Consider the following 21,453-nt stretch of genomic DNA (forward strand, 5'->3'; position numbering starts at 1 on the left):
GGTAGTACTCTTGCCACTCAATTAGAAGGTCGTAGGTTCATGTCCCACTCCAGAAACTTGAGTACAGAATGTAGGTTGACACCACGCACCACTGAGGGAGTGCTGCACTGTCGGAGGTGCTGACTTTTGGATGAGGCCCTGTCTGCCCTCTTAGGTGGATGTAAAAGATCCCATGGGACTATTTTGAAGAATAGGGGAATTCTCCTGGTGTACTGGCCAATATTTATCCCTCAAGCAATATCACCAAAAACAGGTTATCTGGCCGTTGTCACGTTGCTGTTTGTGGGACCTTGCTGTGTGTAAATTGGCTGCCGCATTTCCCTACATTGCAACAGGGGCTACACTTCAAAACTACTTCATTGGCTGTAAAGTGCTTTGGGATGTGCTGGGGTTGTGAAAGGCGCTATCTAAATGCAAGTTTTTCTTTCTGAACAGAGCCCTATGGGCTGAATTAATAAGTTGCCACAAGCTATAGGTTACTTGAACTGCTGTAGAAGTGCTGAATGAGCAGTGGGTTGGCATGAATCAAAGAGCTCAGTTGGGGAAAATCAACAATGCTGATAAAAGGGTATTTGAACATGAGGTCAAGTTGAGGGATGACATAAGTAGGTTAGAACAACAGATGTCTGAAAATCACGAGCATGCGCAAAGTCGCAAGGACTGGTATAGCAATAATGTGAAGTCCCGAGTAGGCCAAAGCACGACAGTTCTATTGCTGGTGAGACAAAATAAATTACAGGGATCTTTTACGTCTACCTGAGAGGGCAGACAGAGCCTTATCGGAAAGACAGTGCAGCATTCCCTCAGTACTGGCACCGGGAGTGTTGGCCTAGATTATGCGCTCAAGTCTCTGGAGGTGGCACTGTGTGTAATTCAGTAAGCCGTTACAGACCTTTCAGTCAGTTATTTTCAGGCAAAGCTATGTATATGCAACAGTTTGTGTACAGAGATGGGTATCAGAATGCGGTACGCTGATACACTTATCTAGTTCCATACAATGTGAGGCAACAGCACATGGCCAGGGAAATGGAGGAAATGTTAGAATTGGGTGTAACATATCTGTCACAGAGACACTGGGGTTCCTCTGTGGTACTCGTTCATAAGAAATATAAGACCAGCAAACCACAGGAAACTGAATGATCTCAAAGAAGCATCCAACGTCTGACATAGGTGCAACCCTGTTGACCTGACAAAAGGGCTTTGGCAGATACCGTTGAGCACCGGAACCAGTTCCATTACAGATTTACCACACCCACAGGCTTGTATAAGTTAACAGTCATGCCGCTTGGAATGAAAAGAGCATCAGCCAAGTTCCAGATTTATATGGTTCATTCAAATATATATTTTTTTTACCGTATAAAAGTGACATTCACACTGTGACTGGTGAAAGGATGCAGTTTTCTTTCCTTGCCGAACTTTTTGACTCTCCCTATCTCTCCAGATGTTAACTACTCGGCAGATTGCAGTTCCACAGATGCCATGCACCCTCTGGTGCTTTGTCCAAGAGCCTAGATAGGGAGTGTGGGCACAAGCCATCCAACTGCGGGGGCCATTACAGCCAAGCGACCACAAGTGAGCAGCCTGGCTGATTTAGCCCTCTCTATCTCTGTGGGGGAGGAGGATCAAGGTCAATTGTAGCCCCCCCACCCCATGGTCGATCAGCTAACTCAGTGCAGAACCTGGGAACTTCCTGAGCAGCTTGAACAAAGTCTTTGAGTTGCAAAGCATTGCATGTTAACAGATATTTAGCATTCAAATATGTTTTCAGTGCATGCCGGTTAGCATTGAGTGCGGGGACAGGCTCCTTTAAGATGGTTGGTTGGGGAATTCCCCGCCACCGTGTCCAAATCTGACAGCGCTGGGGCGGGAGAGGTGGGGGCGGGGGGGGACGGGACAAATGGCTGCTTTTGATTGGATAGCACAAACCCTTTTTCGCTTGGTGATAGTCCGCTTCCATTTTCTGATTGGTTCTACCGTGCCTGATGTGACGTCAAAGGTGGTCGTTCGACGCCGCTGCGTTGCCACGGGAACCGGGCAGCCGCTGAGGTCCCACAAGCCCCAGGAACAATAACGGCAGCCTCTGTCCTGCAGGCGGCGCTGTGGCGGTGTTAACGCGGGGGATCGGGGCGGAAACAGCGCCGCCGGCGGCGGGGCTCCGACGTTGCGGGTGGGCGGGGAAGCGGCGAGTGATTGGCTAATCACTGAATGATTGGCAGCGCCGGGACCCCGTCGGGGGGGGGGGGGGGCAGTGACGGCCTCCTCGGTGGGGAGAGAACTCGCTGCTGATTGGCGATGTCATGGTTGTGACGAGCTATGATTGACAGGTGAGACAGGAGGTAAACAGCAGGTCGGCGCGCGAATTGCGATGATTAATCCGAGTACTGTAAGGAGTGTGCACAATTCGGCGTAAAACGGCTCAGTTATCTACGGGTAAGTGCACCTTACTGCAACCAGATTTCCTTCTCTGGCGCATCTCCTTTATCTCTGTACAGTACAATCGGACTTCCCTTTATTGTGTCCGCCGAAAACCGTATAAAATTACTTAATTGTTTCTTTGTAAGTATTGTTTGCAATTGCGTTGTCAGTTTCCTTATCTGGTCCAGTTTTCTCATCAAAAGAACGCCGTGTCCTTGTAGCAGAGAAAGGGCCAAAAATAAACCCACTTTTGCTATTTGAAATGTTAACGTATAGGACGCTTTTGATGCACTCAACGCATTTTAGTTCACTTGTTCTCGTTTCCGGGACATGCCAGGGCAGCAGATGGAGGCAAAATACATAAACATCAACTTTTTTTGTTGGCAAAGGTTTTTTTTCTGGACGCTCAGGATTTATTTGTTTTACAAGTTAGAGTTGATTAGTCGATGTTGTATTGACTTTGCATTTACTGTTTATCTTCGATCGGAATCGTGTGCTAGGGTTCAGTGAGGAAATGCAAACTTCAGATTGGGGTTGGCAAGAAGGTAACGCAGTGCGTGCCCCCAGGAGCCAGGTTGCATCGAGCAAGCCCGGTTCAGATCTGCCGCGGGTTTGGGTCTGAAACTGACCCGTCGGAGTCCAAGGGGTCTGAAACTGACCTGATGGGAACTCAGCTACCTGGAGATTCGGAGGAAGGGTGTTGCAGTATTGAGCTGTCTGGGGTACGGGGGGGGGGGGGAAGAGGTCAGTCCTGAGCTGTCTGGGGTACGGGGGGGGGAAGAGGTCAGTCCTGAGCTGTCTGGGGTACGGGAGGGGGGGAAGAGGTCAGTCCTGAGCTGTCTGGGGTACCGGGGGGGGGAGAGGTCAGTCCTGAGCTGTCTGGGGTACCGGGGGGGAAGGGGTCAGTCCTGAGCTGTCTGGGGTACCGGGGGGGAAGGGGTCAGTCCTGAGCTGTCTGGGGTACGGGGGGAAGGGGTCAGTCCTGAGCTGTCTGGGGTACCGGGGGGGAAGGGGTCAGTCCTGAGCTGTCTGGGGTACGGGGGGAAGGGATCAGTCCTGAGCTGTCTGGGGTACGGGGGGGGAGGGGTCAGTCCTGAGCTGTCTGGGGTATGGGGGAGGGGTCAGTCCTGAGCTGTCTGGGGTATGGGGGAGGGGTCTGAAGTATAGGGGAGGGGTCAGTCCTGAGCTGTTTGGGGTACGGGGGTGGGGTCTGAAGTATGGGGGAGGAGGTGTCAGTCCTGAGCTGTCTGGGGTACGGGGGGAAGGGGTCATTCCTGAGCTGTCTGGGGTACGGGGGGAAGGGGTCAGTCCTGAGCTGTCTGGGGTACGGGGGGAAGGGGTCAGTCCTGAGCTGTCTGGGGTACGGGGGGAAGGGGTCAGTCCTGAGCTGTCTGGGGTACGGGGGCAAGGGGTCAGTCCTGAGCTGTCTGGGGTACGGGGGGGAAGGGGTCAGTCCTGAGCTGTCTGGGGTACGGGGGGAAGGGGTCAGTCCTGAGCTGTCTGGGGTACGGGGGGAAGGGGTCAGTCCTGAGCTGTCTGGGGTACGGGGGCAAGGGGTCAGTCCTGAGCTGTCTGGGGTACGGGGGGGAAGGGGTCAGTCCTGAGCTGTCTGGGGTACGGGGGGAAGGGGTCAGTCCTGAGCTGTCTGGGGTACGGGGGGAAGGGGTCAGTCCTGAGCTGTCTGGGGTACGGGGGGAAGGGGTCAGTCCCGAGCTGTCTGGGGTACGGGGGGGAAGGGGTCAGTCCTGAGCTGTCTGGGGTACGGGGGGAAGGGGTCAGTCCTGAGCTGTCTGGGGTACGGGGGGGAAGGGGTCAGTCCTGAGCTGTCTGGGGTACGGGGGGGGGGAGGGGTCAGTCCTGAGCTGTCTGGGGTACGGGGGGGGGAGGGGTCAGTCCTGAGCTGTCTGGGGTACCGGGGGTGGGGTTTGAAGTATGGGGGAAGGGGTCAGTCCTGAGATGTTTGGGGTACGGGGGGAAGGGGTCAGTCCTGAGCTGTATGGGGGAGGGGTCAGCCCTGAGCTGTTTGGGGTACGGGGGTGGGGTCTGAAGTATGGGGTGCAGGGTTTCATTTCTGAGCTGTACCGAGTTGTGGTACGATCTCAGACTGACCTCACCCAGGAGAAGCTTGAGGAGCTGCAGTCCTCACCCTCCCTCTGGATCAGTATCTCTGGTGTAACTGCTCCTCATATACTTTTGTGTGACTCATTCTGTACTATCTCCAGTGTAACTTCCCCATCACGCTCTCTACGGCATCCTCCCTGTATCTATAATGTAACCTTGTGTGTATCTAACGTTGAATCGTAACTCAGTGTATTCCTGTCTCTCACGTGGCCTCTCTATCTGCAATGTCGCTTCTCTCCAGTGTAACTTACACACGATCTGATGTAACTTGCTGTGCCTCTGTCTATCCAGTTTAACTCTGTACCTCACTCTGTATATCCAGTGTAACTTTGCCTCATTCTATATCTAGTGTAACTCTGTGCCTCACTCTGTAAATCCAGTGTAACTCTGCGCTACACCCTGTATATCTAATGTAACTTCTCTCTAGTGCAACTGTTACACACCACCTGATGCAACTTTCTGTATATCCAATGTAATTGTCACCCAGTGTAACTCTGTGCTACATTCTGTATATCTAATGTATCTCAATCTGTCCCTCACTTTTTTTTGTACTTCGCTCTCTAACCATTTAACACCCTCCCTCTAATGTTAACCCTGTGTGAACAGTACAGGTTGTTGTCGGTCTGTCAGTACCGGAGTCTCTCATCTACCCAGTCCGCCCCTGGTGTGTCCTCTGGGTATTAAACTCTTCATTTAACTCGAACTCTTTTCCCCCTCGGACTGTCTGTTTTTTGTAAATGATTTGATTCTCACCCCATTCAGCAGCTTCCTGATCAGTTTCCTGGTTTTTAAAAACAGGGCAGACAGAGAACTATTATCGACGGCAGCTTCTATCACATTTCTGTCTCCTGCTCTCTCACACGCTGGCCCTGGGCTCTCTTTAATTTGGTCCCTGAGCTGATGCATTGCCGGAGGGCGGCTATGTTTGTGGACTGCCGGTTCGACGTGTGGGGATCTCAAGTGAAGCAATTGCTTCTGATTTTCTCTCAGGTCGCCCCTGGGTCTAGAGCCCGTCGTTCATATTTACAACTCGAGTCAACAGCAGCCAGTTATGAACCAATTACTATTGATTCACGGTCTAACATTGTTGTTAACACCGCATTGCTTGCGTTCTTGCCTACTTTTGGGAAGGTTTGCAAATTCAAAGTCCTATTCGAGCCTGAGCTGAACCCTGACCCCATGTTCTCTTCATCACAAAAACGGCCTACTTCCACCTCCTTAACATCGCCGTCTCCGCCCCTACCTCAGCTCATCTGCTGCTGAAACCCTCATCCAAGCTGTTGTTACCTCTAGACTTGGCTATTCCAATGCTCTCCTGGCCGGCCTCCCATCTTCCATTCTGCGTAAACTGAGCTCATCCAAAACTCTGCTGCCCGTATCCTAACTAACACCAAGTCCCGTTCACCCATCACCCCTGTCCACACTGACCTACGTTGACTCCCAGTTCCCCAATACCTCAAATTTGAACACCTCATCCGTGTGTTTAAATTGCTTCATAGTCTCACCTGTCCCTATCTCTATAATCTTCTCCAGCCCACCCACCCCACCAACTCTCCATTCTTCTGACCATGGTGCATTCCTCTCCCCCTTTGCCCCACCATTGGCAGCTGTGCCTTCAACCATCTAGACCCAAAGATCTGCAATTCCCTCCCTAAATCTCTCTGCCTCTCCACCTCCCTCTCCACCTTTATGACAATCATAAAATGCACCTCTTTGACTAAGCTTTTGGTTACCCCTCCTAATATTTCCCTCGGCATCTATTTTGTTTTGATTACCGCTATATTAGTGCAAGTTGTTGTTGTAGTATCAGTAGAGTTCTTTCCTACTTTGGGAAAGATAAGAAAGAAGTAAGAACCTGCATTTATATAGCACCTTTCACAACCTCAGGACATCCCAAAGCAATTTACAGTCAGAATAGTAACTGATGTAATGCAGGGAAACACGGCAGCCAATTTGCACACAGCAAGGTCCCACAAACAGCGATGAGATAAATGACCAGATAATCTGTGTTTAGTGATGTTGGTTGAGGGATAAAGATTGCCCATGATATCGGGGAAAACTCCCCTGCTCTTCTTCGAAATAATGCCGTGGGATCTTTTATGTCCACCTAAGAGTCTCATCCAAAAGACGACATCTCCGACAGTGCAGCACTCGCTCAGTACTGCACTAGTGTGTCAGCCTACATATTGTGCTCAAGGGGTAATTTAACCCCCAAGGACGGGTGGGAAGGTAAAAATATAAACCCTCCTCCAATCCACGCACTTCCCGTTTTAACGGAGGCAGGTCGAGGGGCGGGCAACCAATCCGCTCTCAGGAGGTGGGTCGGTTCAGTAAAATCTTTTAAGGCGGCTCTGGGTCTCCATTTTAATAACTTTTTATTTTTAACTTCTGGGGGTCGGGATTCCTGGGCCTTCTGATTCTCGGAGGTGAGAAGGGGCCGATCAACAGGTAAGTGCCTTTATTGCACTGCTTGTGGGCTAGAGGAGGAGGAGCATTTCCTTCTGGCCCAACATGCTTACCTGCTGCGATCTGACACATGAGATCAGCCGCCCCCCCGATTTATGAGAACCCCTGATGTCTCCAACCCCCTATGCACAGCTCCCGCTCTCACACATATTTCTCTGACCCTCTGATCTATCATGGCTCCCCCGATGTCTCCGACCCCAACCTCGATGGCTATCCCCCTCCCAATGTCTGACCCCCAACACCCCACCGATGTCCAGCCCCAACCGTCCCCCCCCCCCCGATGTCTCACTTCAACCCCCCCCCCACTGATGTCCGGCCCCAACACCCCCCCACCCGATGTCCCGGACCCAACCCCCCCCCCCGATGTCCCGGACCCAACCCCCCCCCCCCGATGTCCCGACCCAACCCCCCCCCCCCCCCGATGTCCCGGACCCAACCCCCCCCCCCGATGTCCGGACCCAACCCCCCCCCCCCGATGTCCGGACCCAACCCCCCCCCCCCGATGTCCCGGACACAACCCCCCCCCCGATGTCCGGCCCCAACCCCCCCCCCATGTCCCAGCCCCAAACCGCCCCCCGATGTCCCAGCCCAACCCCCCCCCAATGTCCCGGCCCCAACCCTCCCATGTCCGGCCCAACCCCCTCCCCCCATGTCCCGGCCCAACCCCCCTCCCCCCCATGTCCGGCCCCAACCCCCCTTCCCCCATGTCCCGGCCCCAACCCCCCCATGTCCCGGCCGCAACCACCCCACCCCCATGTCCCGGCCCCAACCCCCCCCCCTCCTCCATGTCCCGGCCCAACCCCCCCCCCCCTCCATGTCCCGGCCCCAACACCACCCCCCCCCCCATGTCCCGGCCCCAACCCTCCCCCCCCCCCCCCCCCATGTCCCGGCCCCAACTCCCTCCCCCGCGATGTCCCGGTCCCAACCCCCCCCCCCCCCCAGCGATGTCCCAGCCCCAACCCCACCCCCCGCGATGTCCCTTGGGTGAGATGTCAAATTGATGGCCCATCTGCCCTCTCAAGTTGACGTAAAAGATCCCATGGCATTATTTCGAAGAAGGGCAGGGGAGTTCTCCCCACTGTCCTGGCCAACATTTATCCCTCAGCCACCACCAACAAATCAGATCAACTGGTCATTTATCTCCTTTGCTTTTTTGTGGGATCTAGCTGTGTGTTAATTGGCTGCTGCGTTTCCCTGCAAAACAGAAGTGACTACCACTTCAAAAGTACCTCGTGTGTTGTGAAGCGCTTGGGGACGTCCTGAGGATTTGATAGGCGTTGGTTCATTCATTCACTCAATGGAAGTGGTAACAGTGCGAAACTTTTTTAATAGATTTCTTTTAAAGGTAGCAAATTGAGATAAAAAATAATTTGCTGGACATGAGACTGTGGTAACATAGCCCATTTATGTTATGCAGTCGTCCCCCTTCACCTCCTAAAGACATTGTTCATACTAGGTGCTATTCATCCTTTTGTACCTTGTCCAAGTGCCCATTTTCCTGTGTGAGCCCAGGTGATGAATGTTGGCCAGCTATTCGACCATGTGTCTGATGCTGTCCTCACCCCATCTACACATGCCACTTTCATAAGACAGGGGTCGCCGATTAGCGATCAAGAACGGCAACCCTTCCCTCCTAGCCCAAGGGGGCAGCGTGGGCGACTGTACAGGCCCGAGTTAAGACTAGCTCATTCCAGGAACCCGTGCGAATGCATGGCATTTGGAAGGCAGGCTCATGTTTACTCTCTGGGCTCATGTTTACTCTCTGGGCTCACCCATGAAGACAGGCCAATTGGGTGAGGTATCATCGGGTGCTCGGGTAGAGAAATGAATCTTGAGACCTGCCTGGTCTTAGTAGCCCAGCACCAGACCAGATAGTGCTTTGACCCAGTCGTGCTTGCTTCTGAGGTTTAGTGTTTTAGGATTATAACTGGAGCAGGAGATTTAATAGAGGTGTTCAGAATTATGAGGTGTTTTGACAGAGTAGATGGGGAGAAACTGTTTCCACTGGCAGGAGGGTCGGTAACCAGAGGACACAGATTTAAGATAATTGGCAAAAGAAACGGGGGAGATGAGGAGAATTTCTTTTTTGCGCAGCAAGTTGTTATGATCTGGAATGCACTGCCTGAAAGGTTGGTGGAAGCAGATTCAGTAGGCACTTTCAAAAGGGAATTGGATAAATACTTGAAAAGGAAAAATTTGCAGGGCGATTTGGGAACGAGCAGGGGAATGGGATTAATTGGATAGCTCTTTCAAAGCTGGCACAGGCACGATGGGCCGAATGGCCTCCTTCCATGCTGTATGATTCTATACATGTCAGTCCAATGTGCTTGCAGTTAGTGTCTGTATTATGCGTGCTGGACAAAGCAGCAGTGGTTTATTTAAGCTTTTTTCTGTAAGATTTTATTTTTAAAGGATTGCCATAAATCACAGAATTGTATTGTCTTTGCTGCAGATCTAGGAAAAGATATGAGCAACGTAGCATTGGTGCTTGTTTTGTGCCCCAGCACGTTGTAGTTAAGTGCGGGCATTCTACTGCGATTCCCGCACACAAGAAGATCTCAAACCCGCAATGAGTTGGAGCTTGGGGTGGGAGCGCAGTTTACTGCAGAATTGGTGGATCAGCTGATTTTATCTCATTGGTGCTCGAATACAAAGGGGTGGAAGTTATGCCAGAGTGGTATAAAACTGGTCAGACCCCATCTGGAATACTGTGTTCAGTTTTGAGCAGGTCATTTTGGCCTTGGAGGGGGTGCAGCGCAGATTCACCAGAATGATTCTGGGGTTAAAAGGATTAAATTATAAGGATAGGCTGCATAGATTAGTCTTGTATTCCCTTGAGTATAGAAGGTTAAGAGGTGATCTAATTGAGGTGTTTAAGATTATTAAAGGATTTGATAGGTAGATAGAGAGAAACTATTTCCTCTGGTCGGGGGGGGGGGGGTCCAGAATAAGAGGGCATAACCTTAAAACTGGGCTATTCAGGGGCGATGTCAGAAAGCACTTCTTCACACAAAGGATAGTGAAAATCTGAAAATCTGGAACTCTTCCCCCAAAAAACTACTGAGGCTGGGGGTCAATAAAAAATTTCAAAACTGAGATTGATAGATTTTTGTTGGGTAAGGTTATTAAGAGTTACAGAACCAAAACCGGTAAATCGAGTTAAGATACAGATCAGCCATGATCTAATTGAATGGCGGAACAGGCTTGAGGGGCTGAATGGCCTTCTCCTGTTCCTATGTTCCTATTTGGTCAGCTTGGGTGCCTCATGCTCTGGCTGTAATTCCCAGCAATGGTTAATGCTTGGACGGTACACCCCCTCCCCACCTGACTGGTTGCTACGTGTGCTGTGGGGATGAGGTGGGGGGGAAGGCGATGAGTCACTTAGCAGAAGCCTAAATGCTTCCCAGGAGGTTGAATTGCTCTTGTGTCACTCTCAGTGTCCAACCCAAGAATGGTAATGTTGGCACTGTCCTAATCTGTGCCAGTGTTCCCCCTGCTGGGATACAGGTGCCCACCGTGTACCTCGCTGTGAAAATGGCTGTTCTTCATGATTGTTCCAATAGAGTGTGTAGCCAAGCCTAATCCTGTCTCCACCTTATGGCCAGACACACACATGTGTGCACAAGTCACTGAGTAGCTATACGAGAGGTATCCATAGCTGATTTTTTTTCTCCATAGAACTAGGGTTGTCAACCCTCCAGGATTGTCCTGGAGTCCCCAGGAATTAAAGTTTAATCCCCAGGACACTGTTGCGAGCAAACCCGGGAATAAAAATCAGAGGGGCATTAAAAATGTGCATTCTTTTTCATTTTCCTTGAAGAGTTTTGTTTATTAGTTATGAAAATATTGAAGATGGGAAGAAAGGCTGTTTGACAGTCAAGAGTCATCCAATCAGGTAACCAAGTTTGCTTTCCAATTGGCGTAGAAAGGCGGTGTGCCAGCAGGATGGACGTGTCGGGCGACCAATAGTGGGAGCGTGGGGGCGGGGCAGTTGGAGGTGGGAGGTCATGTGATGAAACCTCCTGGAATATATCCAACCAGAGTTGGGAACCCTAACTAGCCCAGGGCTCTTAGGACAATTGTATTGTCTCCTTCCCCCACTGTTACTCTGTTTGCGATTGCCTAAGTGAGCAATGATTGAACCCCCAGGTATTCTGCTCTGCAGCAAAATACTGCAGATGCTGGAAATCTGAAATAAAAACAGAAAATGCTGGAAATACTCAGCAAGTCAGAACTGATGAAGGGTCATCGACCTGAAACGTTAACTCTGTTTCTCCACAGATGCTTCCTGACTTGCTGAGTATTTCCAGCATTTTCTGTTTTTTTGTATTCTGGTCTGACTCCGACATTTCTCTCTGTGTGACCCAGTTATACACTGCCTTTGCCATCGTGGGGAGCTCTTGCTGGATTTCTGGGACGATTCTGTCTTGGCCGCAGAATGGTGTGTGGTACAAAGATACTTTAAAAAGGAAGGGAGCGAGGGTGGGGGGCGGGGTTGGGGAGAAGAGCAAGGGGATAGGATAAACACGGAAGATAAACTATTATGAAAGCCTCTGGCCTCTGAATTATGTAATGAAATAATTCATTGGGGTGAAAGCTGAGCCTTTCTAAGTGTGGTATCCCACAGAGAGATAACTAATCACACAGTGGGCTTGTTCCCACACCACACAGTCCACCGGACATCTCTCTGCTCGAGTCTGCGGGCGCAGTCTGGCCACACTGTACTGATCTGATCAGAGGTCATTCCAGGGTTTTAAACACTCAGCATCTCCTACTGTGGAGAGGGAATATCGAGGAGCATCCAAAGTTTACTGCTCCTCCACTTATCCAATAATATAATGGCAACCAGATGCAAGCAAGGTTTCTGCTGCTCTTTATTATGCTGAATCTTTTTTTGTGTGTGTGTGTGTGTGTAGGGGGAGGAGATGGGCAGACATAAGAAAGAAAGAGCTTGCATTTATACAGCACCTTTCATGACCTCAGGTGCCCCCAGAGCGCATCACAGCCAATGAAGTACTTTTTTTTGGGGAGTGTTACAATGTAGGAAAAGCAGCAGCCAAATTACACACAAGGTTCCACAGACAGCAAAGTGATAATGACCAGATAACCTGCTTTTAGTGACGTCGGTTGAGGGATAAATATTAGCTAGGACACTAGAGGGGAAAACTCCCCTGGTCTTCTTCGAAAAAGTGCCACAGGATCTTTCATATCCACCTGAGAGGGCAGACAGGGCCTCAGATTAACATCTCATACCGAGATAACAGCACCTCTGACAATGCAGTACTCCACTGGAGTTTCAGTCTAGTTTATGTACTTAAGTCTCTGGAGTGGGACCTGAACCCACAACTTTCTGATACAGAGGTAAGAGTGCTACCCACTGAGCCAAGGCTGATGTCTAAGCAATGCTTGCATTCAAATTGTGCTTTATAATGTCTCAATGCTTTATAACGAGCCAATCTGTTTCCGGCACTGTTTGCTGAGGGAGGAATGTTGTCCAGGACAACTCCATTTTTTTCTTCGATTAGTGTCGTTTGGCTTCAGTTTAACATCTGCTCAGAAAGATGGCACTTGTGAGGACTCAGCGTCCTCTTATCACTAAACTGGAATGTTAGCCGAGATTACGTGTGCTCAAATTCCAGAGCGGGGCTTGAGCCTCTGACCGTAACAGTGAAAACACCACCAGCTGAGCCAAGTTGGCACACGTAAAGTTGGCACTGGCCCACGCCACAAATGCCGACTCAGTACTGTGATTTGTACTTCATAAAAGTACATTTCTTCCTCCCCTTTCCTTACACACACACACACACACACACACACAGTGCTTCACTGAGAGACCAGATCCCAGCCTGTGCTGGTGCCACTGTCAACAGCTGCGAGTAGCTTGGGAGTGATTTCCCCACTTTCTCCATTCTGTTTCTTCAGCACCTGGCTCTGGAGAGCCGGCTGAGTTTAGAAACTCGCAATACAATACTTCAGAGCACAAGGCACTAAAAAAGAAAGAACGTACATAGATTCTACTGCACAGAAACAGGCCATTCGGCCCAACTGGTTTCTGCCGGCATTTACGCTCCACACGAGCCTTCTCCCACCCTATTTGATCTAACCCGATCAGCATATCCTTCTGTTCCTTTCTCCTTCATATACTTATCTGGCTTCCCCTTAAATGCATCTATGCTATTCGCCTCAACCACTCCGTGTGGTAGTGACTTCCACATTCTAACCAGTCTCTGGGTAAAGTTTCTCCTCAATTCCTTATTGGATTTATTGATGATTATCTTATATTTGGTCTCTTCCACAAACTTGCATTATTTCAGCGCCTTTCATGACCGCTTTACAGCCAGTGAAGTTTTGAAGTGTAGTCACTGTTGTAATGTAGGAAACACGGCAGCCAATTTATGCACAGCAAGATCCCACAAACAGCGATGTGATAATGAACAGATCATCCACCTTTAGTGATGTTGGATGAGGGATAAATATTAGTCGGGGCACCGGGGAGAACTCCCCTGCTCTTCTTCTAAATAGTTTTCATGGGATCTTTTACATCTACCCGAGAGGGCGGATGGGGCGTCTGTTTAACATCACATCCTAAAAAGACGGCACCTCCGACAGACTCCCTCAGTATTGCACTGAAGTGTCAGCCTGGATTATGTGCTCAAGTTACTGAACCCACAACTTTCTGGCACCAAGGCAAGCATGCTACCCACTGAGCCACAGCTGACATTTGTTGTATAGAAACACAGCACCACAAGCAGCAGTGCGATGAATGAGCAGTTCATCGGTGTTCACCGTGATAGCCATGTTTAATAGAATCATAGAAATTTACGGCACAGGAGGCCATTCGGCCCATCATGTCTGTGCCGGCCGAAAAAGAACTATCCAGCCTAATCCCAATTTCCTGCTCATGGTCCATAGCCTTGTAGGTTACGGCACTTCAAGTGCACATCCAGGTATTGGATATGTATAGATATGCTGCTATTGGAGGTGCTTTTATAGCGAGGTGAGACCCGAGCTAGTGCCAGCAGGAAAAGAGGGTCATGTGCAGTCGGCCATAAGCCAATCAGCGACTGGATGATTCCACTTTCAGAGAGTCTGCAGGTCTGCTGGTCTTTGTGAGTCCATTGTAAACAATTTTACAACACCAAGTTATAGTCCAACGATTTTTATTTGAAATCTACAAGCTTTCGGAGGCTTCCTCCTTCCTCAGGTAAATGTGTGAGTCCAGGCAGCTTTTCCATTGGATCACGGCAAGTGGCACCAGGCTGGCCGCACTGACGCAATACAAATGCACCTTTGGAAAGCTCCCCGCTCTTCTCTGAATAGTTCCACAAGACCGTTGACAGCTACCTGAACAGTCAGATGAGAACTTTGTTTAACGCCTTTGTCAGTGCACTGACCACTGTCAGCCTGGGTCTGTGATTTTCAAACTCTTCCGTGTGGGGGACCCTCCCCCTGCAAATATTAACACCTTCCTGAGAACCCCCTCCTCCTGCAAATATTAACACCTTCCTGAGAACCCCCTCCCCCTGCAAATATTAACACCTTCCTGAGAACCCCCTCCCCCTGCAAACATTGACACCTTCCTGAGAACCCCCTCCCCCTGCAAATATTGACACCTTCCTGAAAACCCCCTCCCCCTGCAAATATTAACACCTTCCTGAGAACCCCCTCCCCCTGCAAATATTGACACATTCCTGGGAACCCCCTCCCCCTGCAAATATCACATCGTTCACCTGACGAAGGAGGAAGTCTCCGAAAGCTTGTGAATTTAAAATAAAATTGCTGGACTATAACTTGGTGTTGTAAAATTGTTTACAATTGTCAACCCCAGTCCATCACCGGCATCTCCACATCATGCAAATATTAACACATTCCTGGGAACCCCCTCCCCCTGCAAATATTGACACATTCCTGAGAACCCCCTCCCCCTGCAAATATTAACACATTCCTGGGAACCCCCTCCCCCTGCAAATATTGACACATTCCTGAGAACCCCCTCCCCCTGCAAATATTGACACCTTCCTGAGAACCCCCTCCCCCTGCAAACATTGACACCTTCCTGAGAACCCCCTCCCCCTGCAAATATTGACACCTTCCTGAAAACCCCCTCCCCCTGCAAATATTAACACCTTCCTGAGAACCCCCTCCCCCTGCAAATATTGACACATTCCTGAGAACCCCCTCCCCCTGCAAATATTAACACATTCCTGAGAACCCCCTCCCCCTGCAAATATTAACACCTTCCTGAGAACCCCCTCCCCCTGCAAATATTGACACCTTCCTGAGAACCCCCTCCCCCTGCAAATATTGACACCTTCCTGAAAACCCCCTCCCCCTGCAAATATTAACACCTTCCTGAGAACCCCCTCCCCCTGCAAATATTGACACATTCCTGAGAACCCCCTCCCCCTGCAAATATTAACACCTTCCTGAGAACCCCCTCCCCCTGCAAATATTGACACATTCCTGGGAACCCCCTCCCCCTGCAAATATCACATCGTTCACCTGACGAAGGAGGAAGTCTCCGAAAGCTTGTGAATTTAAAATAAAATTGCTGGACTATAACTTGGTGTTGTAAAATTGTTTACAATTGTCAACCCCAGTCCATCACCGGCATCTCCACATCATGCAAATATTAACACATTCCTGGGAACCCCCTCCCCCTGCAAATATTGACACATTCCTGAGAACCCCCTCCCCCTGCAAATATTAACACATTCCTGGGAACCCCCTCCCCCTGCAAATATTGACACATTCCTGAGAACCCCCTCCCCCTGCAAATATTGACACCTTCCTGAGAACCCCCTCCCCCTGCAAACATTGACACCTTCCTGAGAACCCCCTCCCCCTGCAAATATTGACACCTTCCTGAAAACCCCCTCCCCCTGCAAATATTAACACCTTCCTGAGAACCCCCTCCCCCTGCAAATATTGACACATTCCTGAGAACCCCCTCCCCCTGCAAATATTAACACCTTCCTGAGAACCCCCTCCCCCTGCAAATATTAACACCTTCCTGAGAACCCCCTCCCCCTGCAAATATTAACACCTTCCTGAGAACCCCCTCCCCCTGCAAATATCACATCGTTCACCTGAGGAAGGGGGAAGCCTCCGAAAGCTTGTGAATTTAAAATAAAATTGCTGGACTATAACTTGGTGTTGTAAAATTGTTTACAATTGTCAACCCCAGTCCATCACCGGCATCTCCACATCATGCAAATATTAACACATTCCTGGGAACCCCCTCCCCCTGCAAATATTGACACATTCCTGAGAACCCCCTCCCCCTGCAAATATTGACACCTTCCTGGGAACCCCCTCCCCCTGCAAATATTAACACATTCCTGAGAACCCCCTCCCCCTGCAAATATTAACACATTCCTGGGAACCCCCTCCCCCTGCAAATATTAACACATTCCTGAGAACCCCCTCCCCCTGCAAATATTGACACCTTCCTGAGAACCCCCTCCTCCTGCAAATATTGACACCTTCCTGAGAACCCCCTCCCCCTGCAAATATTAACACATTCCTGGGAACCCCCTCCCCCTGCAAATATTAACACATTCCTGGGAACCCCCTCCCCCTGCAAATATTAACACATTCCTGGGAACCCCCTCCCCCTGCAAATATTAACACATTCCTGAGAACCCCCTCCCCCTGCAAATATTGACACCTTCCTGAGAACCCCCTCCCCCTGCAAATATTGACACCTTCCTGAGAACCCTCTCCCCCTGCAAATATTGACACCTTCCTGAGAACCCCCTCCCCCTGCAAATATTAACACATTCCTGGGAACCCCCTCCCCCTGCAAATATTGACACATTCCTGAGAACCCCCTCCCCCTGCAAATATTAACACATTCCTGGGAACCCCCTCCCCCTGCAAATATTGACACATTCCTGGGAACCCCCTCCCCCTGCAAACATTAACACATTCCTGAGAACCCCCTCCCCCTGCAAATATTAACACATTCCTGGGAACCCCCTCCCCCTGCAAATATTAACACATTCCTGGGAACCCCCTCCCCCTGCAAATATTAACACCTTCCTGAGAACCCCCTCCCCCTGCAAATATTAACACATTCTTGGGAAACCCCCTGCAAATATCGGGCACATTTATTAATAAAATTATAGAATGATACGGTACAGAAGAAGACCGTTAGTCCCATCGTGCCTATGCAGTTAAACGTTTGCAGGTGGATGGGTGGATTTATTTATAAAAGGTACAGGTCAGTTGTCCATTGTGGACGCAGTGTCTAAGAGACACTTTGCCCCAAACCAAAGGTAGACAAGGATATTGTTGCAAAGGCAACAGTGTCCAGGAGACAGCTGATAGAGGTGTGAGGGGCGGTAAGTCTTTGCTCGTCCTCAGCTGCTCCTGTGGGGCTCCGAGTGCTCCCTGTGGACATGGCCAGGACGGCTGTGCGTGAGGGAGTGAAGGCTGCAGTACCACAGACTGCTGGAGGGGGCAGTGTGACTCAATGCTGTGCAGACTGCTGGCTTTGATTTAGGAAGGTAGCAGGGAATTTGGGAGCAAACGATACCCTGGTCACAGCTAAAACCTCGGGTTGCCAAGAGTTTATATGCTTGAAGCAGCACTTTTACTAGCGTGTATAGGACAAAATATCATCTTCTATCAGGACCTGCAGTAGCATAAGGCAACTGAAAGACTCGGTGCTATGGTTAATTCTGGTATTTCAAGACTGTCAGCGCCTTTCAAATCTCGAGTTTGTTGCCCCGTTACAATTGTACCGTTATTTTCTTCCTTCCCCTGCTGAAGGCATTGACTGTTGCTGCGATACAGCAGTCCCTCGTGCGTTGCCTAAGCGCCCATTCTTCAAGGTGGTCCCCAGACAGTGAATGCAGGTAATTTGGCCACAGGAGGCATCACAACCAGGCCTTTAACCTGCCCTCACCCGGCCTCTATGCACATCCCCTTTTCAGCTGTAGTTAGTGATCAACCCAGTCCAGCCCAGAGGCTCTTAAGCCCCTTTTAGGGCCCCGATTATGACCCTGCGATCAGCTAATTCAGTACAGACAAGAGGTAGAAAGAAGATCTCCGTAGTCTACACTGCTGTGTACTCTGCTATGTGGTGCATTAACCAATGAGCTGCTGTGATCTTCAAAAGTCACTTCTAATTAGCGATCTTTCCAAGAGCATTTTGTTTGCGTGGGTCCATTTTATAAAATAAACCCATTCCCAGTGCATCACCAGGGATAATCATAATCCCTCCTCCATCATGGCATCCTGCACAGCTAGTATTTCACTGCATTGTATTTGATAGAAAGACTTGCATTTGTATAGCGCCTTTCACAACCTCACAACTCCCCAAAGCACTTTACAGCCAATGAAGTACTTTTGAAGTGTAGTCACTGTGTTAACGTAGGAAATGTGGCAGCCAATTTGTGCACAGCAAGGTCCCACGAACAGCAATGAGATAAATGACCAGATAATCTGTTTCAGTGATGTTAATTGAGGGATAAATATTGGAGAGAACTTCTTAAAATAGTGCCATGGGATCTTTTACATCCACCTGAAGAGGGCCATGGTTTAACGTCTCATCCGAATGATGATGCCAAAACACTGCAGTCCCAAAAGAGTTAATGGAAAGGCAGTGTTGGGTGTTTAATGCAGTGGTTACGCCACAGGGTGCTGGCATGCCTACACAGCTGGAAGGCTGGGATTAATGATCTCAGCAGCGTAGGGTGGAAGTGTGCTCGCTCTTGGTTGAATTGCTTTATGGATCTCCCAGTGCCAGCATTGCAAAGTGTCAAATCAGCACGTTTGCGGTTACCTAACTTAGGGTGTTGCTTGCCTAGAACTATCTCCATAGGCGATAACATAACAATGATGCTGTGTGGCGGAGTGGGGAGATGTAGCTTCGTGCCCATCTTTGAGGGCAGTGCTGGTTGAGGCCTCGACAAACAACTTGGCTCATTGTAGGCAGTGACTATGGGAGGTCACACATGCATGGTCAACATGGTTAGAAATTAAACTTTGCATGAAATAATGTCAACAGCAACTGATTTCAGACTGCGATTCAATTGAGAGTTAGAATCGCGGATATCCGGGAGTGAGTTACAGGCTGGAATCCAATCGAGGGGTTCAGATGGTTTATATGTAGAATAATGGATACCCGGGAGTGAGTTACAGGCTGGAATCTAATCGAGGGGTTCAGATGGTTTATATATAGAATAATGGATACCCGGGAGTGAGTTCCAGGCTGGAATCTAATTGAGGGGTTCAGATGGTTTATATATAGAATAATGGATACCTGGGAGTGAGTTACAGGCTGGAATCCAATCGAGGGGTTCAGATGGTTTGTATATAGAATAATGGATACCTGGGAGTGAGTTACAGGCTGGAATCTAATCGAGGGGTTCAGATGGTTTCTATAGAAAGATATTTCCAATTAGTTCCATTCCCCCACTCTTTTCCCATAGCACTGCAAATTTTTCCTTTTCAATTATATATCCAATTCCCTTTTGAAAGTTACTATTGAATCTGCATCCAGATCATAAAAACTCGCTGCGTAAAAAAATTCTCCTCATCTTCCGACCTGGTTCTTTTGCCAATTGCCTTAAATCTGTTCCCTCTGGTTACCGACCATCCTGACAGTAGAAACAGTTTCTCCCTACTTACTCTATCGAAACCCCTCAGAATTTTGAACACCTCTATTAAATCTCCCCTTAACCTTCTCTGTTCCAAGGAGAACAATCCCATTATTATTGCTGTTGAGTCTCTCCAGATGAAATGTGATTACTCTTCTCTGACATAGAGACTCTTTGGGTCAATAAAAGGCAAGAACTAGGAGCTGGGAGAGGAGAGAAGAACAAAGAGCATCTTTTTGTAAACAATAGCTTAACTATTCTTCGAGAACTGCTTGGTCAGGTTTTGAGTGTCCCATTGCCATTCCAATCTTTGTGGTTTTTCCCTAACCTGAGGTGTAGACAGGTTGATTTAGGAGGGAGTAGCTGGATGAAAATTTATAAAAGATACTGCCAATAACTTTTAAAAACTTGCAGTACTTCAATGAACCCTCCAGCGTCCTATCAACCCAGATTAAATGTGCCGAGTGCAAAAGATTAGTGTGCTACAGAAGGTCATTCTGGACTAGCGAGCAAGCTTAATGAGGCCTGTAGATCCTTTCCATGTGACATTTATTGTCCATCCCTAGTTGCCCTCAGGGCATTAAGAGTCAACCACATAGTGTGAGACTAGAGTCACATGTAGGCCAGACTGGTTTGGGGTGGACATTAGTGAACAAGTTAGTTTTTTTTACAACAATCCAATTCATGGTAATTTCCTTGATGCCAGCCCACAAATTTCCCCACTTACCATGGTGGGATTATGAACTCACAAACATCAAGGTTGCTAATCCTTTACCATAACCACTAGACTATGATGCAAAGAATTCAGATGGAGGGTAAATGTTGGGGGCCTGTTGGTTATGCACAGACCTGACTAGATGATGCCTGAGTATCCATTATCCCTGCCACCTCTTCTTCTTATAGCTCCACTTGTTTTCCCTCCCTTCTCCTGAACCACCCATGGAACCTGGACCTCTTCCAGGGTACAATCCCGCAGCTGGTGTTTGTCCTTTGATGAGTTTAGCTGCTCCTAATAATTCAAAATTGTTTTTGGTGCTAAAAAATATTAAGTGATTCAATAATTTAATAAGGTAAACCGTGAGTTTAATGCCAAATCTAAATTTGAACCATCAGATAATTCGAACAAAGTGATTTTGAATCAAGAGTGGACTGTACCACGATGAACCTTTGGGGGAAGGGGGGGGCGAAGGCAGAGTCTGCAAACCTTGGTTCCTCCCAATCTGTGTCTAACCTCTATCGGTTTGGGTAAATGGGTTGCAGGGAGAGAGTGTGCACTCCATATCGAGCAAACACAAACAGTAGCTGTGTGAATGTTTGAGTATCTCAAGACATGGGTGGTTGACAGCACTCAGAGATGCTCGTTGCTAAGGAAACAAGGCCTACCCTTTGGAGCTAAGTTGATAGCGGAAGGGGACAAGTTGATTGCCAAGTTGATTGCCTCCACTACCTGCAATGCCGCAGGGAACTTTTTATTTATAATAAAAAGAACATTCTTAAAATTTCATTATAATTTCCTGCCGAAGCCTTTGTTTTTTCTATAGTTCAGAGACAAGCGAGATTCGGCTCAGGCCTGTAGTTTATTTTGTCTTGAAAAATATATATATAATCATTTCACATCAGCAAGGCCTACGCAAAGCCAAGTTCCTTCCTGTTTTGAAGCGTGGCAAACAACCAAAGGCCGGAGCTCCCTGGGCTCACATTGGGTAGGCCGTTTCCCCTTCCCCTCCCTCTCCCCCTCCTCCAAAGCAAGGCTCGTTGCGCTTGGATGTGGAGGTAAACATGACTTCTCATAGATCTGCAAAAACCACAAAGTGGCTGAAGCAGGGCGCGTGCTAGCTAAATA

The 21,453-nt window shown here is 49.1% G+C and overlaps 1 protein-coding gene across 1 annotated transcript in view; it reads left to right on the plus strand.

Annotated features, from left to right (window-relative positions):
* The first annotated feature begins 2,340 nt into the window (after nt 1–2,340).
* The window catches only part of LOC137326296 (bcl-2-modifying factor-like), a 67,858-nt gene continuing 48,745 nt past the window's right edge, over nt 2,341–21,453 (plus strand). Inside the window, exon 1 of the mRNA XM_067991247.1 lies at nt 2,341–2,430. The gene's annotated coding sequence lies outside the window, so the exon portion shown is untranslated. The remainder of the gene's footprint in view (nt 2,431–21,453) is intronic.

The sequence above is a fragment of the Heptranchias perlo genome, chromosome 10 (assembly GCF_035084215.1).
Source record: "Heptranchias perlo isolate sHepPer1 chromosome 10, sHepPer1.hap1, whole genome shotgun sequence".
NCBI classification, from domain to species: Eukaryota; Metazoa; Chordata; class Chondrichthyes; order Hexanchiformes; family Hexanchidae; genus Heptranchias; species Heptranchias perlo.